The sequence below is a fragment of the Bombina bombina genome, chromosome 2, assembly GCF_027579735.1.
Source record: "Bombina bombina isolate aBomBom1 chromosome 2, aBomBom1.pri, whole genome shotgun sequence".
In the NCBI taxonomy this organism is placed as follows: domain Eukaryota; kingdom Metazoa; phylum Chordata; class Amphibia; order Anura; family Bombinatoridae; genus Bombina; species Bombina bombina.
This window is the reverse complement of record NC_069500.1, coordinates 605,494,789-605,513,310: the sequence shown is the minus strand read 5'-3', so window position 1 is coordinate 605,513,310 and position 18,522 is coordinate 605,494,789. Positions and strand designations below refer to the sequence as shown.

Genomic DNA, 18,522 nt, shown 5'->3' with positions numbered 1-18,522 from the left:
CATCTACCATTGCACACAAGCACTCCTGTATGCTTGTGTGAAACCCAGCCCCCCAGCTGTCAATCTCCCCGGTCGGAAGAGACCTGGGAGATTGAAGTCGTCTGATGACTGCTGCTTGATAAATCCTGACGGAAGGTTTGCTTCATATATACACTGTATCTGTTCATATACACACTGCACATTGGCCTCTAGTTATCAACGTGTCTACTTACCTGCCATCGCCGGCCCCAATACGCCCGCCTAAGCTCGCCTACCATCGCCGCCGCGGACCTGAATACGCTCGCCAAAGTTATCAATAAATCTGTCCAAAAGCTGCGCACCAAGTAAGGGGCGATGAGCAGCGGACTGTGATAGTTATCACTCATCCGATCTCGCTGCTCTTCGGCTTTTTCCTAGCTTTATTGATAAGCTGTCACTAAGCACCCACACTAAACTACACTGTTCTACCCCCTATACCGGCACCCCGGAGCCCCCCGCAACTAAATAAAGTTATTAACCCCTAAACCGCCGCTCCTAGACCCCGCCGCAACTATAATAAATGTATTAACCCCTAAACCACCGCTCCCGGAGCCCACCGCCACCTACATTATACCTAGTAACCCCTATCCTGCCCCCCCTATACCGCCGCCACCTATAATAAATTTACTAACCCCTATCCTGCCGATCCCGGACCCCGCCGCAACCTATATTAAACTTATTAACCCCTAATCTGCCCCCCCTACACCGTCGCCACCTATATTAAACCTATTAACCCCTAATCTGCCCCCCTACACCGTCGCCACCTATAATAAATTTATTAACCCCTATTCTGCCGCCCCCTACACCGCCGCCACTATAATAAAATTATTAACCCCTAAACATATGTCTAACCCTAACCCTAACACCCCCCTAACTTAAATATTAATGAAATACATCTAAATATTATAACTCTTATTAACTAAATTAATCCTATTTAAAACTAAATACTTACCTTTAAAATAAACCCTAATATAGCTACAATATAAATAATAATTATATTGTAGCTATCTTAGGATTTATTTTTATTTTACAGGCAAATTTCTATTTATTTTAACTAGGTACAATAGCTATTAAATAGTTATTAACTATTTAATAGCTACCTAGTTAAAATAAAGAGAAATGTACCTGTAAAATAAAAACTAACCTAAGTTACAATTACACCTATCACTACACTATCATTAAATAAATTATTCCTATTTAAAACTAAATACCTGTAAAATAAACCCTAATATAGCTACAATGTAATTAATAATTACATTGTAGCTATTTTAGGATTTATATTTATTTTACAGGTAACTTTGTATTTATTTTAGCTAGTTAGAATAGTTATTAAATAGTTATTAACTATTTAATAACTACCTAGCTAAAAGAAATACAAAATTACCTGTAAAATAAATCCTAACTTAAGTTACAATTAAACCTAACACTACACTATCATTAAATTAATTAAATAAATTACCTACAAATAACTACAATTAAATACAATTAAATAAACTAACTAAAGTACAAAAAATAAAAAAACTAAGTTACAAAAAATAAAAAAAAATAAGTTACTAACATTTCAAAAATATTACAATTTTAAGCTACTTACACCTAATCTAAGCCCCCTAATAAAATAACAAAGCCCCCCAAAATAAAAAAAATGCCCTACCCTATTCTACATTAAAAAGTTAACAGCTCTATTACCTTACCAGCCCTTAAAAGGGTCTTTTGCGGGGCATGCCCCAAAGAAATCAGCTCTTTTGCCTGTAAAATATAAATACAACCCCCCCACATTTAAACCCACCACCCACTTACCCCTACTCTAACCCAAACCCCCCTTAAATAAACCTAACACTACCCCCTGAAGATCATCCTACCTTTAGCCATCTTCAGCCAGCCGACCACCGATGGAACAGAAGAGGACATCCGCAGCGGCCAAAGTCATCATCCAAGGGGCGCTGAAGAAGTCTTCCATCCGATTGAAGTCATCATCCAAGGGGCGCTGAAGAAGTCTTCCATCCGATTGAAGTCATCATCCAAGGGGCGCTGAAGAAGTCTTCCATCCGATTGAAGTCTTCATCCAGGCGGCGCCTTCAATCTTCATCCATCCGGAGCGGAGCCATCTTCAAGCGAGCCGACGCGGAGCCATCTTCTTCCACCAACGACTTCCCGACGAATGACTGTTCCTTTAAGTGACGTCATCCAAGATGGCGTCCCTCGAATTCCGATTGGCTGATAGGATTCTATCAGCCAATCGGAATTAAGGTAGGAAAAATCTGATTGGCTGATTTAATCAGCCAATCAGATTGAAGTTCAATCCGATTGGCTGATCCGATCAGCCAATCAGATTGAGCTCGCATTCTATTGGCTGATCGGACATGTTGGGGGGGGTATTGTATGTTTTTTTTTACAGGCAAAAGAGCTGAACTTCTTGGGGCATGCCCCGCAAAGGGCCCTGTTCAGGGCTGGTAAGGTAAAAGAGCTTTGAACTTTAGTAATTTAGAATAGGGTAGGGCATTTTTTTATTTTGGGGGGCTTTGTTATTTTATTAGGGGGCTTAGAGTTGGTGTAATTAGTTTAAAATTGTTGTAATATTTTTCTAATGTCTGTAAATATTTTTTTATTTTTTGTAACTTAGTTCTTTTTTATTTTTTGTACTTTAGTTAGTTTATTTCATTGTATTTATTTGTAGGAATTGTATTTAATTTATTTATTGATAGTGTAGTGTTAGGTTTAATTGTAACTTAGGTTAGGATTTATTTTACAGGTAAATTTGTAATTATTTTAACTATTTAGCTATTAAATAGTTCTTAACTATTTAATAGCTATTGTACCTGGTTAAAATAAATACAAAGTTACCTGTAAAATAAATATTAATCCTAAAATAGCTATAATATAATTATAATTTATATTGTAGCTATATTATGATTTATTTTACAGGTATTTAGCTTTAAATAGGAATAATTTATTTAATAAGAGTTCATTAATTTCGTTAGATTTAAATTATATTTAAGTTAGGGGGGTGTTAGTGTTAGGGTTAGACTTAGCTTTAGGGGTTAATACATTTATTAGAATAGCGGTGAGCTCCGGTCGGCAGATTAGGGGTTAATAATTGAAGTTAGGTGTCAGCGATGTTAGGGAGGGCAGATTAGGGGTTAATACTATTTATTATAGGGTTAGTGAGGCGGATAAGGGGTTAATAACTTTATTATAATAGCGGTGCGGTCCGGTCGGCAGATTAGGGCTTAATAAGTGTAGGCAGGTGGAGGAGACGTTGAGGGTGGCAGATTAGGGGTTAATAAATATAATATAGGGGTCGGCGATGTTAGGGGCAGCAGATTAGGGGTACATAGGGATAATGTAAGTAGCGACAGTTTACGGAGCGGCAGATTAGGGGTTAATAATAATATGCAGGGGTCAGCGATAGCGGGGGCGGCAGATTAGGGGTTAATAAGTGTAAGGCTAGGGGTGTTTAGACTCGGGGTACATGTTAGAGTGTTAGGTGCAGACTTAGGAAGTGTTTCCCCATAGCAAACAATGGGGCTGCGTTAGGAGCTGAACGCGGCTTTTTTGCAGGTGTTAGGTTTTTTTTCAGATCAAACAGCCCCATTGTTTTCTATGGGGGAATCGTGCACAAGCACGTTTTTGAGGCTGGCCGCGTCCGTAAGCAACTCTGGTATCGAGAGTTGCAGTGGCGTTAAATATGCTCTACGCTCCTTTTTTGGAGCCTAACGCAGCCATTCTGTGGACTCTCAATACCAGAGTTATTTAAAAGGTGCGGCCAGAAAAAAGCCAGCGTTAGATACGCGTGTCCTTACTGACAAAACTCTAAATCTAGCCGTTAGTTAATAAGAGAAATATTATTTAGATTTATTTAATATTTAAGTTAGGGGGGTGTTAGGGTTAGTGTTAGACTTAGGTTTAGGGGTTAATAATTTTATTACAGTGGCGGCGGTGTAGGGGGGGGGCAGGATAGGGGTTAATAAATGTATTATAGGTGGCGACGGTGTAGGGGGGCAGATTAGGGGTTAATAAGTTTAATATAGGTTGCGGCGGGGTCCGGGAGCGGCGGTTTCGGGGTTAAACTATTTATTTAGTTGCGGCGAGGTCCGGGATCGGCAGGATAGGGGTTAATAACTTTATTATAGGTGGCGACGGTATAGGGGGGCAGGATAGGGGTTACTTCGTATAATGTAGGTGGTGGCGGGGTCTGGGAGCGGCGGTTTAGGGGTTAATACATATATTATAGTTGTGGCGGGGACCGGGAGCGGCAGTTTAGGGGTTAACATATTTATTATAGCTTGCGGTGGGCTCCGGGAGCGGCGGTTTAGGGGTTAACATATATATTATAGTGGCGGCGGGCTCCGGGAGCGGCGGTTTAGGGGTTAATCAGTTTATTATAGTGGTGGTGGGCTCCGGGAGTGGCGGTTTAGGGGGTAATACATTTATTTAGTTGCGGCGGTGTAGGGGGGACAGATTAGGGGTGTTTAGACTCGGGGTACATGTTAGGGTGTTAGGTGTAGACATCTCCCATAGGAATCAATGGGATGTCTGGCAGCAGCGAACATGAACTTTCGCTATGGTCAGACTCCCATTGATTCCTATGGGATCCGCCGCCTCCAGGGCGGCGGTTTGAAAACCAGGTACGCTGGGCCGGAAAAGTGCTGAGCGTACCTGCTAGTTTTTTGATAACTAGCAAAAGTAGTCAGATTGTGCCACACACAATGTGTGCGGAACATCTGGAGTGACGTAAGCATCGATCTGTGTCGGACTGAGTCCGGCGGATCGAAGCTTACGTCACAAAATTCTACTTTTGCCGGTATCTAGGGCTTGATAACTAAGGCGAATCAGCCTCGCCACAAATACGCTGCGGAATTCCAGCGTATTTGAGGTTGACGGCTTGATAACTAGGCCCCAGTGTGTATATGAACAAGTGCAGTGTATATATGAACAAATACAGTGTGTATATGAACAGGTACAGTGTTTACATGAACAGGTACAGTGTGTATATGAACAGGTACAGTGTTTACATGAACAGGTACAGTGTGTATATGAACAGGTACAGTGTGTATATGAACAGGTTCAGTGTTTACATAAACAAGTACAGTGTATATACGAACAGGTACAGTGTTTAGAAGAACAGGTACAGTGTTAACATGAACAGTAACAGTGTGTATAGAAACAAGTAAAGTGTTTACATAAACAGGTACAGTGTGTATATGAACAGGTACAGGGCGTATATGAAAAGGTACAGTGTGTATATGAACAGGAACAGTGTGTATATGAATAGGTACAGTGTTTACAAGAACAGGTACAGTGTTTACATGAACAAGTACAGTGTTTACTTGAACAGGTACAGTGTTTATAAGAACAGGTACAGTGTTTATATGAACAGGTACAGTGTTTACATGAACAAGTACAGTGTTTATATGAACAGGTACAGTGTGTACATGAATGTACAGGTACAGTGTTTACATGAACAAGTACAGTGTTTATATGAACAGGTGCAGTGTTTATATGAACAGGTACAGTGTTTATATGAACAGGTACAGTGTGTACATGAATGTACAGGTACAGTGTTTATATGAACAGGTGCAGTGTTTATATGAACAGGTACAGTGTTTATATGAACAGGTACAGTGTTTACATGAACAGGTACAGTGTGTATATGAACAGGTACAGTGTTTACATGAACATGTACAGTGTGTATATGATCAGGTACAGTGTGCATATGAACAGGTACAGCATGTATATGAACAGGTACAGTGTATACATTAACAGGTACAGTGTGTATATGAACAGGTACAGTGTGTAGATGAACAGGTACAGTGTTAACATGAACAGGTACAGTGTGTAGATGAAAAAGTACAGTGTGTATATGAACAGGTACAGTGTTTACATGAACAGGTACAGTGTTTACATGGACAGGTACAGTATTTACATGAACAGGTACAGTGTGTATATGAACAGGTACAGTGTTTACATCAACATGTACAGTGTGTATATGAACAGGTACAGTGTGTATATGAACAGGTACAGTGTGTATATGATCAGGTACAGTGTTTACATGAACATGTACAGTGTGTATATGAACAGGTACAGTGTGTATATGATCAGGTACAGTGTATAGATGAAAAGGTACAGTGTGTACATAAACAGGTACAGTGTGTATATGAACAGGTACAGTGTGTATATGAACAGTTACAGTGTGTATATGAACAGGTACAGTCTGTTTTTGAACAAGTGCAGTGTGCATATGAACAGGTACAGTGTTTACATGAACAAGTGCAGTGTGCATATGAACAGGTACAGTGTTTACATGAACAAGTGCAGTGTGCATATGAACAGGTACAGTGTTTACATGAACAGGTACAGTGTGTATATGAACAGGTACAGTGTTTACATGAACGGGTACAGTGTATATATGAACAGGTACAGTGTTTACATGAACAGGTACAGTGTGCATATGAACAGGTACAGTGTGTATATGAAAAAGTGCAGTGTGTATATGAACAAGTGCAGTGTGTATATGAACAGGTACAGTGTGCATATGAACAGGTACAGTGTTTACATGAACAGGTACAGTGTGTATATGAACAGGTACAGTGTGCATATGAACAGGTACAGTGTTTACATGAACAGGTACAGTGTCAGAAAAAAGGGTATGGTTGAATATTGTTTTTGTGGCCATTTCGGGTACAACTGCTGTGGTTGTACCCTCAATGGGTCATAGTTACACCTTAAGGAACTATGTACAGTTTAGGGGTAAATAAGGTACAAATATGTTTCCAAATGTCAAAGGGTCCCTGCCTGTACCATTTAATCCCCAAACAAAGGTACAATCACTTGTGTGACCAAAACATTGAGGAGGATGGGTAGTTTAAGGTTTTTAAACCCTGCAAGTGCATACAATATTTGCACCTAAGCGTTATTTCCCAATATAGTAGACAGTTATTTTATACTTAGGCTACACAGAGTTTTACACAGCAATCTCAATTATTCAATGAACAGATAGGGCCAGATTACAAGTGAAGCGCTAATATATTGTGCGCCCACAAATGGGCAAATTCACATTACAAGTGGCTGGGTATTGCTAACGTGAGCTCACAATAGCAATTAGTGCTCTTTGATGCACTTCGATGGAAATTGCTTCTTGGAAAGTATGCTATAAACATTATGTGCATAGTATATTAAATGCTCATACGTGAGTGGATGCTGTGACCTCACTATCATGAACTGAACCAGCACTTACAAACTTGAGCTTGCGTTGTGAGGTTTTGGGGGCGTATTGTGGCAATTAGTATACTGCTAATGATTGGAGAGAAGGCATGGTGGGATAGTGTGTTTGTTCAGCCCTTCCATACGGGCGACCCATAATGGAGTAGAAAGCACGGTGGAATGAAAGTTAAATTTATAAAATATTTATTTTGCCAGCATAATACATTTTTGCTATGAAGGTCTGTTTAGAAATTCATTGCTAATGAGTTGTATTACATTAAGGCAATTTGTGTGCACACTGGTCCTTTAACAAACCATATCTTCACTGACGCTGTGTCGCTGGTTCTACATATGTTTATATTTAGAGCATCAAGATGATGACTTTTACACATAAAGCAAATGTATTAACTTAAATTACATTGCTTATATTGAGTTGATCACCTGTAATTATTTCCATTTGAAAGATTATTCTATACATTTGTCCCTTTAAAGGAACAGTATACTATAAAATGGTTTTTCCCTTAATGTGTTTCCAATTACTTTTTTTACCAGCTGCAGAGTATAAAATTATGAGATTTGCTTTTTTAAGGCTTATTTGTGTATATGAATTAGCTGATTTTGTGTTTTGAAGCCACAACCTAATAAAATGGGTTGAGCTTGTAGGTATAATCAGATCTCATTACTTTATCACATTGTGTAGATATACATGCTTCTTTATCTTATATCTGTCCATAAACAATAGAAAATTAACATTTTATTAGCTTATCTCTTCTATAACCCACTGGCAGTGTAATTTCTTCTACTGGCTGTGTTAACACAGCTTGGCCTCGTGGCCAAAAACTTTCAGGATGGGTGGGGATACCACAGGCTAAATAAACTAATTCAAATGCCAATATAAGGTTAATGGAAATACTTGTAAACAATTTAATACACTCCAGCAGGTAACGTGGATCATTGGGAACAAATTTAAGGGGAGACATTTTTTGAGTAAACTGTCCCTTTAATGAGTGAGTGGGATTCCTAAATATTACATCATAGTATATTACAGGTGTAGTAAGTAGATTAAGAGTTAAACATACTAGCCAGTAAAGAACAAATGAATAGTATCACCTGTAAACCATTAAAAAGCATTCAAATTATTTTTTTCAGAAACAATTCACCCCGTCCTTAACATTCTGATTAAAGATGTCATGTGACCAAAAGCAGTTTCTTCTTTTTTGTTTTATGCCCCTGCAAAGGGTCAATTTATTTATTTTTCTCTGATTTCCTTTAGTGCACATACAATCAACATAAATAAAACATTATAACATGCCATAAAAAAACGACACAATAAACAAACCCAGAAGAAAGAAAAAAACAACTTAACATCTTGTATGGAGACGCAGCTCACCAATCTTAATGCAGATCAACTACTATATTTGCCTAATAATGGGTTTGCTTATTTACTTGTCACCAGATTCTTTTAGGTCCACCCCAATTCCATCCTTCTCTTCCCCCTTCTCCCCTTCCTGACATATTTTGTGTGTACTCTTAAATATCTATTCATGTCCCTCCTAGCACCCTTTTCATATCATATTTACCGGGAAAGAGAAAAAGAAAAAAAAATGGCCCACTTGTGGAGGCCTGGGAGCCTCTCGATATTGCTCCCCCAGCTCCCCAGTATCCCAGCCAACTCAGTCTCAGTGTCTCTTATAACTCCAGCCATTGTATAGGTAAAACTCCTTCAATAATCAATATCTGAATGGTAATATGGTAATATGAATTGCATTTGATTTGCCAGTGGCCATACCAGTATTACTTTTAATCATTTTTTAAAGTAAGCTCTGAAATGATTTTAAGTCAACAGCTTATTGTCATGTAGTTCTATATTCATTTGCAATTTTATAGCATTAACAAACTCCGCTATACCCGGAATATCAGGGGAGCCCCATTTCCTAAGAATTTAATTTCGTGCAACTAGAATGGACGTGTTTATCAGAAGTTGGTCTCCCTTCTGTGTTGGATTATACATCAAAAAGAAAACAAAATAGGGCGCAATTACAAAATCGTTTTTAAGTATTCTGTTCAACCAAAAATTAATCTTACACCAATACTGCCTGATCTTTGAGCATGCTCAAATATAATGGAATATATCTGCCCCCTTTGCTCTGCACTTGTAACAACCCAGACATACAAAGTGTTGTTATTATTACTGCAAGTAAATTTACTGAGTTTCTCATAGATATGATAAATAGAACTGACAATCCAGAAACAATACCACATCAATAAATGTAAAATATAGGTGTGTTATCCTAAGCAATGATATATATAGGCAGATTCTGATACCTATATTAAATGCTAAGGATATTTAATATAGTTATTTGCTAGCTCAGTGTCAATGTCTGAATGACACTGAGGCTAACAAGACAACATGGTGGTTAATATAGTATATAGAGCAAGTGATCACACATAGAATGTTGAGCAGCGTAGAAACAATTTTAGAATAAGTGAAGTAAAAGTACTGAGACAATATGAAAATATAAACAAGTCAAAGTTCGTTACCAATCGTTGTTGTGATACCAAAGCTGCCTGTGGCTGAGAGGGTTGCTACTAGCACTGAGCAGAGCGGTGCGGTGTAGCAGAGAGCAGCCGGGAAGATGTTTGCAGCGTGGCGTTGCGGATGGATCCGATGCGGCCGTCGGTGACGTCACCCGCCAAACAGCTGAGCCTGTAGAATCCGGAGAAGTTGCAACCGGAGCTGGGAAAGGTTGCTGAAGGATCCGGTTCAGCGGTTAATGCTGTAAGTAGCAAGATCTGGGTATAAGGTCGTAGAGAGTCTCAGCAAGAGACAAATAACATAGGTTGAGAACAAAAAGTAGTCCGTGGAAAACGGAGGGGCCAGTATCACTGTAGATAGAACATTCAATACCAAGCAATGATGCTAAACAGAGGTGTGCCTTATAAAGGTGATGCAAAGGTGAGATGGAGGCTGGGAGGATTAACCCATCACTACCCATAAGGATGTTACAGAGGGGTCCCCCAAAATTAACCACTCTGGGGTTCAAGGATGAGGCCTGTCTGGGTTACGCCGATGGAAGATAGATATCAGTCTTGGAGCGGACAGATTAACGGAAGGCTCCCAGGAATCATCTTCGGATGAATACCCTTTCCAATGAATCAGGTACTGCAACCGGCCAGATACTCTTCTAGAGTCTAATATTTTCTCCACCTCAAATTCACAGTCTGGAATAACAGGAACCTGAGTAGTAGAACTTGTAGATGGATTCCTTAGTTCTTTGTATGGCTTTAGCAGGTTAACGTGAAAGGTGGGATGTATCCTATAGTCTTCAGGGAGTTGCAAAGTGACCGCGTTGGAGTTTATTATCCTCTTAATTGGGAAGGGTCCAATGTAGAACCTATTCAATTTCCTAGTGGGTGTACTGAGACGGAGGTTCCTCGTTGACAGCCACACCAGATCTCCAATCATATATTCGGGTGCTGGTTTTCTCCTTAAATTATAATAGACTTTCTGTCTGTCCTGAGCAGTCTTAATGTTGTTGGCAAGAATAGAGAAGGTTTCAGCGATATTGTTAGTGGTGTCATTAACTACTGGGCACTGACTGTCATTTTGAGGGTTGACATGGAACAGTGGATGAAATCCATAGTTGGCGAAGAACTGAGTGGTCTTGATGGTGGAATGATAGGCGTTGTTATGGGCAAACTCTGCTAATGGAAGTAGTGATGACCAGTTATCTTGATTTTGCGTGACAAAACATCTAAGATATTCTTCCAACCACTGATTTGTTCTCTCCGTTTGACCGTTAGTCTGGGGATGGTATGCGGTACTCAACCGTTGCTCAATGGAAAGAGCCTTACAGAGTTCTCTCCACATTCTAGAAGTAAATTGCGTTCCTCTGTCTGTGGTAATTGATAGAGGCAACCCATGTAGTTTTATGACGTTATCAATAAGTAGAGAAGCGGATTCCATTGAGGTTGGCAGTTTGTGGAATGGAATGAAGTGTGCCATTTTCGAGAACAAATCAACAACCACCATGACTGTAGTATTATTGCTGGATTTTGGTAGTTCGACTATAAAGTCAGCAGCTATATGAGTCCAAGGTTTTTCAGGTATGGGTAGTGAAAGTAGATATCCTACCGGCTTGTGTTTTTCAATCTTGCAGGTTGTGCAAATGTCACATGACTGAATGTATTTCAGTATATCTGTGGACATATGTGGCCACCAGTAAGATCTCTTAGTTAGTTCTAAGGTCCTTTGTACCCCTGGGTGACCCGTTAAGGTTGAATCATGCATGGCTTTGAGAATAGACATTCTTAAAGATGGGGGTACATATACCATATAGTCTTTATGGTATAACCCATCAGTACCTCTTTTTAGCAAGTGTTGTGGCAATGTAACATCAGTTTGCTGATGTTCTTGGAGGGAAGATCCTTCATTAAAAAGTAATCCAAGTGATTCGCGAAAGCAGTGATCTGGAATAATAGTTCCATATGGTGGTTGTACGGTAGGTAATTCGGGTAGTCTTGAAAGAATGTCAGCTTTTTTATTTTTTGATGCGGGTCTATAAGTTATGTTGTATGTGAACCTTGAAAAGAATAGACTCCATCTGACCTGTCTAGAAGTCAATGTCCTATGGGTCTTGAGGTATTGAAGGTTTCTATGATCTGTGTAAATTTGGATGGGTTTGTCAGTACCCTCTAGAAGATGCCTCCAATGCTCTAGGGCTGCTTTCATAGCAAGTAGCTCCTTCTCTCCAATATGATAATTTAGTTCTGAAGCTGTTAGAACTCTAGAATAGAAAGCAATAGGGTGTATGGGTTCTTGGGGTGAGGGACGTTGGGATAGGATGGCACCAATAGCGTAATGGGAGGCGTCAACCTCTAAGATATATTGGAGGTTTGATTTGGGAAAAGAAAGTATAGGTGCTGTAGTAAAACATGTTTTCAAATACTGGAAAACTTTGTTTGTGCTCTGTGACCATAGGAATGGAGTTTGGTTCTTTGTTAGTTCAGTTAGGGGTTTTGTTATGCTACCGAAATTCCTTATAAATTTCCGGTAAAAATTAGAAAAACCAAGAAACTTCTGAACGTCTTTCTTTGTTTTTGGGATTGGCCAGTTAAGTATAGTTGAAACCTTGTCGGTTTCCATGGAGATACCTTGTGGTGTAATGTGGTATCCCAGAAATGTAATCTCCTGTGAGTGGAAGATACACTTCTCTAGTTTCACGTACAAGTGATGTGCCTGTAGCCTAGAAAGTACAGTTCTGACTAGCTTGATGTGTTCATCGATGTTAGATGAATAAATTAATATGTCATCTAGGTAAATCACCATAGACCTGTCAAGTAAATCTCTGAATATATCATTTATGTACCTTTGAAAGGTAGCAGGGGCGTTACAGAGCCCGAAAGGCATTACGGTGTATTCATACAATCCGTAACGGGTTCTGAACGCTGTAAGCCATTCATCACCTGGTCTAATTCTTATCAGATTGTATGCTCCCCTTAAGTCAAGCTTTGTAAATATAGATGCACCCCTAAGATGTTCAATTAACTCTGGAATCAAAGGAAGGGGGTACCGGTTTTTAACAGTCCTTTTATTCAATTCCCTATAATCTACAATGGGACGCAGGGAATGATCTTTGTTTTTGACGAAAAAGATACCTGCTCCTGCTGGAGAGGTGAAAGGTCTTATAAACCCTTTTCGTAAGTTTTCGTTTATGTATGTTTTTAAATGAGATAACTCATTTTCAGATAGTGGGAAAATGTGCCCATAGGGAATATCGGATCCCGGGATTAAATCTATTGGGCAGTCATATGGCCTATGTGGTGGGAGTGTTTCAGCCTCTTTTTTACAAAAAACTTGTTCAAATTCTATGTATTGTTGTGGTATTTGAACCTCTGTGACTGACAGTATAGGTATGTTTGGTGTACATGTAGACTGACAGTAAGGAGAGGTGAAAAGCACGGTGTTAGATTCCCATAGTATCGTGGGTTGATGTAACCTAAGCCATTGTAGCCCAAGAATCAAGGAAAAGATGGGTGAGGTAAGTACATCAAAAGTTATGTACTCGTGGTGGTTGTTTTGTGATGTAACCAGTATAGGTACTGTCTGGTGTGTAATAGGCCCTGACTCAAGTTGTTTACCGTCAATAAGGCGCACCAGAACAGGTTTCTGTTTCTTAACAAGTGGTATTTTATTTAACTTAACAAGTGCATAATCAATATAACAGGAGTATGCCCCAGAATCAATAACAGCTTCAGAGCAGAGGCGGCGGTGGTCCCACTGTAAAGAGATTAGAATAATACAGTTTGTTACCTGGGAGTTGGTAATTTTCAAGGTAAACACTGTGTCACAATTCTTACCCTTTTTAGTTCTTTTAAGTACTGGGCAAGAGGATACATCGTGTTCCTTTGAAGCACAATATAGACATAGGTGGTTAAGTCTACGTCTGTTTTTCTCCTCTAGGGTGAGAGGTCCCTTGATGGCGCCGATATCCATTGGCTCCTCTGTACCCTTTTGTTGTGGAGGACCTCTGGAATCATGGTATCTAATATTGGTGTCATGAGAAACTTTTTCCTGTTTTCTCTCTCTAATTCTGTGATCAATCTTAATGCTTAGTTGCATTAGACCTTCCAAATCATCTGGTAAGTCCAGTCTAGCAAATTCATCTTTAATATGTTCTGACAGTCCTAATCTGAACTGACTTTTTAGGGAGACCTGATTCCAGCCTGAATCTAGTTGCCAGATTTTGAACTCAGAAATATAATCCTCCACAGCTCTTTTATTTTGTTTAAGATTCCTGAGTTTGTGCTCTGCAGTGCTTTGTCTGTGGGGGTCCTCATATAAGGAGGATAAGGAGCTGAGGAAGTCATCAAGTGAGTTTAACATAGGACTATTTTGTTCATAAAGCGAGTCAGCCCAAACCCTGGGTTCACCCCTTAAATAGGATATCATTGTCAAAACCTTGATTTTATCATTTGCAAAGGTTTTTGGTTTTAAAGTAAAGAATAAGGTGCAAGCATTAATGAACTGTCTGAATTGCTTCCTGTCACCACTAAATTTATCAGGTGGACTGACAGGGGGCTCTGGTGGGGTGTCAGTGTGATGAGGTGCTGGGGTAAGCCCTTCTTTAATTATATTCTTCAGGGTTTGGTTTTCTACCTGTAGGTCTCTCAGGCCCAAATTTAATTGATCCACCTTTTGGCCTAGAGTGACCACATAATTAGAGAGCTCTACAGGATTCATCACACCTATATATCTTTTTTGGGCTTGGTATTCCTGTAACAACCCAGACATACAAAGTGTTGTTATTATTACTGCAAGTAAATTTACTGAGTTTCTCATAGATATGATAAATAGAACTGACAATCCAGAAACAATACCACATCAATAAATGTAAAATATAGGTGTGTTATCCTAAGCAATGATATATATAGGCAGATTCTGATACCTATATTAAATGCTAAGGATATTTAATATAGTTATTTGCTAGCTCAGTGTCAATGTCTGAATGACACTGAGGCTAACAAGACAACATGGTGGTTAATATAGTATATAGAGCAAGTGATCACACATAGAATGTTGAGCAGCGTAGAAACAATTTTAGAATAAGTGAAGTAAAAGTACTGAGACAATATGAAAATATAAACAAGTCAAAGTTCGTTACCAATCGTTGTTGTGATACCAAAGCTGCCTGTGGCTGAGAGGGTTGCTACTAGCACTGAGCAGAGCGGTGCGGTGTAGCAGAGAGCAGCCGGGAAGATGTTTGCAGCGTGGCGTTGCGGATGGATCCGATGCGGCCGTCGGTGACGTCACCCGCCAAACAGCTGAGCCTGTAGAATCCGGAGAAGTTGCAACCGGAGCTGGGAAAGGTTGCTGAAGGATCCGGTTCAGCGGTTAATGCTGTAAGTAGCAAGATCTGGGTATAAGGTCGTAGAGAGTCTCAGCAAGAGACAAATAACATAGGTTGAGAACAAAAAGTAGTCCGTGGAAAACGGAGGGGCCAGTATCACTGTAGATAGAACATTCAATACCAAGCAATGATGCTAAACAGAGGTGTGCCTTATAAAGGTGATGCAAAGGTGAGATGGAGGCTGGGAGGATTAACCCATCACTACCCATAAGGATGTTACAGCACTTAGGACACTTACGTTTCTTATCATCCTGTGCCCATTTATTAATCCTATCTGGAGTGAGATAATATTTATTTACTATTTTCAATTGTGATTCTCTCCAACTACAGCTTGTTGTGGCTGCTTCAGACAGATTTATACTTTTCCGTATTTCATGGTCCATTATTTCTGGAAAATATTTCATATACCCATTCTTTAAGTTTACCTATATATTCTTGACCCCCTTTTGTAAGTAACATCTGGTACCAGTACTTAATTGAACGTGCACCTGCTTTATAGATATTAATCCCTGCATCTATCTCCTTCCAATCCCAATCCCAATTTCTTAACTGACATAACTGGTTAAGGTAACTCCTCACTTGCAAATATGCAAAAAAGTTTTAGAGGAAAGATGATATTTTTTAGATATCTCCGCATAAGAGTTTATATAGGTTGTATCCTCATTTATAAATTGTGCAAAGCTCACTAAGCCTTTCTCATGCCACTCTCTAAAAACTGCATTATAGTAACCAGGTGAGAAATCTGGAGCACCAATTATTGGTAGATGGCGCGATGTGCGATAATCAATATCCAATAAATTAAGCAATTTCTGCCACGCGTGGACTATATTTGCAAAGGTTAACATCTTATATACATTACTAGGTAGTTTAATAAATGGATGATGAAGCATTGCCTTCAGACTAAATGGAGCTAATAAGTTTGATTCTATATCGTAGTATATGATGTATTCTGCTTCTGTGAGCCAATCTACAGCATATTTTACCATTGTTACCCAATTATAATATCTTATATTGGGTAAAGAGAATCCCCCAAATTCTTTGAGTTCCATAAGTCCACTTATTGCAAGTCGTGTTTTTTTTTTTGCCCCATACAAATCCAGCACATGCCTTGTTGTACCGAATAATATCTTGACTAGGGATGAACATAGGTAAATTCTGTACCAAAAACAATATACATGGAAAGATTATTGCTTTAATTAACATGACCTTTGCGGAGAGAGATAAAAAAAAAATCCATTTACTGAGCTTGTTGGCTAGATTTTTAAACACCTCTGTAAAATTAAGATGATACCACTCCCTCAGATTAATTCCTAGCTTGATCCCTAAATAGTTGATATACGCAGATTCCTGGAATGTATGTCTATTATAACTTTTTGAGGTCTTATGTATCCATAAGATCTCAGACTTACTGGAATTTATTTTCTAGCCTGAGAATTGACTATAACTTCTTATAATTTCCAAACATTTAGGAATATTCAGATTTGTAGCCTTGATAAATAACAAGATATTGTCTGCGTATAGTGAGACAACCAGATTCCTATTTCCTAGTTCAATTCCCCTTATTTCCTTCCTTAAGTATATAGCTAGTGGCTCTAATTAAATGTAAAACAGCAATGGTGAGAGGGGACAACCCTGACGGGTGCCCTTCTGCAGCGTGATATACTGTGATAATTCATTATTAGCTAACAACTGTGATCTTGACTTATTATATATTAACTTTATTATATTCAGGATTTTTTCCTCAAAACCAAATTTAGCTAGGGCAGTAAACAAATTATCCCATGTGATGGAATCCAATGCTTTTTCTACATCTATAGTCACCAGTGCCATGTCATCTTTGCTATTCTTCCCAAGCGTCTCTCTTTTATTATAATAATAGTCTAATGTTATTAATACCCTCCGCATATTACAGACCGGGTTTCTTCCAGCCATAAAACCAGTTTGATCTTCATTTATCAGATCCTCCATTACTTTTTTAACTCTTTCCACCAAAACGGCCATTAATATTTTATAATCTAAATTTAAAAGGGATATCGGTCTATATGATCCCATCTCTGGATCTTTACCTTTTCTAAAAATCCAGAGTCCAGAAAATAAGGTGATTTCAATTCATTCTGAATAAAATACTGCTTAAACAGTTTGCCTAATACCTCTATAATGTTATTTTTCATTATTTTGTAAAATTCAGCTGATAGTCCACCTGGCCCTGGTGCCTTACCTAATTTCATTTTATCTATATCCACAGTTATTTCCTCTATGGAAATTTCTTTATTCACTTGATCTAAGTCTTCCTTTGAGATTCCTGGCAGCTTTATATTTTGTCAGAATTTATCTTTCTCCAGCTCATCCACTGGGACTTTTGCATACAAACACTGGTAGTATTTAAAGGGACATTAAACCCAGATGTTTTCTTTTATGATTCAGATAGAGAATACAATTTTAAACAACTTTCTAATTTACTTCTATTATCTAATTTGCTTCATTCTCTTGATATTCTTTCCTGAAAAGCATATCTAGATAGGCTCAGTAGCTGCTGATTGGTGGCTGCACATTAATACCTTGTGTGATTGGCTGACACATGTGCATTGCTATTTCTTCAACAAAGGACATCTAAAGAATGAAGCAAGTTAGATAATAGAAATAAATTGGGAAGTTGTTTAAAATTGTATTCTCTATCTGAATCATGAAAGAACATTTTTGGTTTCATGTCCCTTTAAGGAAGGCTTCCCTAATCTCTGATGCTTGTATATAAACAGATGTGCCTTCCTTTATCAGAGGTATAATATTCTTTTTTTCCCTAAATTTTATAAGCCTTGCTAAATATTTAGCTGAGATACCCTGATACCCCTGAAAATATGCTCTTGATTTCAATTCTTCAAAAGACCATTTTGTCTTTAAGAATATTTCCCTTTCAGCTTTGGCGTGAGAATATTTTTCCCAGGTTGTTGTATTTGGATTATTCAAATACTTTCTGAACATATTTTTAAGTTGATTTGATAAATGTATGTCCCGAATTTTAAACTTCTTTTTAATTTTAATCATGTACGCTTTAATTTCCACCCTCATTACCGCTTTTCCTGTCTCCCAGAAAGTTTCAGACTTATACTAATATTCATCATTTAACTTATAATAGTCTTTCCATCTCTCAGTGAGGCAATTACAAAACCGTTTATTATTATACATATAATTTGGGAAACTGAAGGTATTTATATTATTCCCCCCTTTACTATTGAACTTAACCTTTAGGCTAATTATTGCGTGATCCGATATTATAATATCTTCTATTTGAGACTCAATATCCAAACTTAAAAGTTTATGTTCTATTAAAAACATATCTATCCTCGAAAAACTTTTATATGCCTTTGATTCACATGAGTAATTGCGTATATTGGGG

At 38.5% G+C, this 18,522-nt stretch overlaps 1 long non-coding RNA gene across 1 annotated transcript; it reads left to right on the top strand.

Annotated features, from left to right (window-relative positions):
• Positions 1-5,436: 5,436 nt before the first annotated feature.
• On the top strand, positions 5,437-8,420 carry LOC128647921 (uncharacterized). The gene is made up of 2 exons (XR_008400459.1): positions 5,437-7,290; positions 7,324-8,420. It is a non-coding gene; the product is annotated as an uncharacterized LOC128647921 (long non-coding RNA).
• The last annotated feature ends 10,102 nt before the right edge of the window (positions 8,421-18,522 follow it).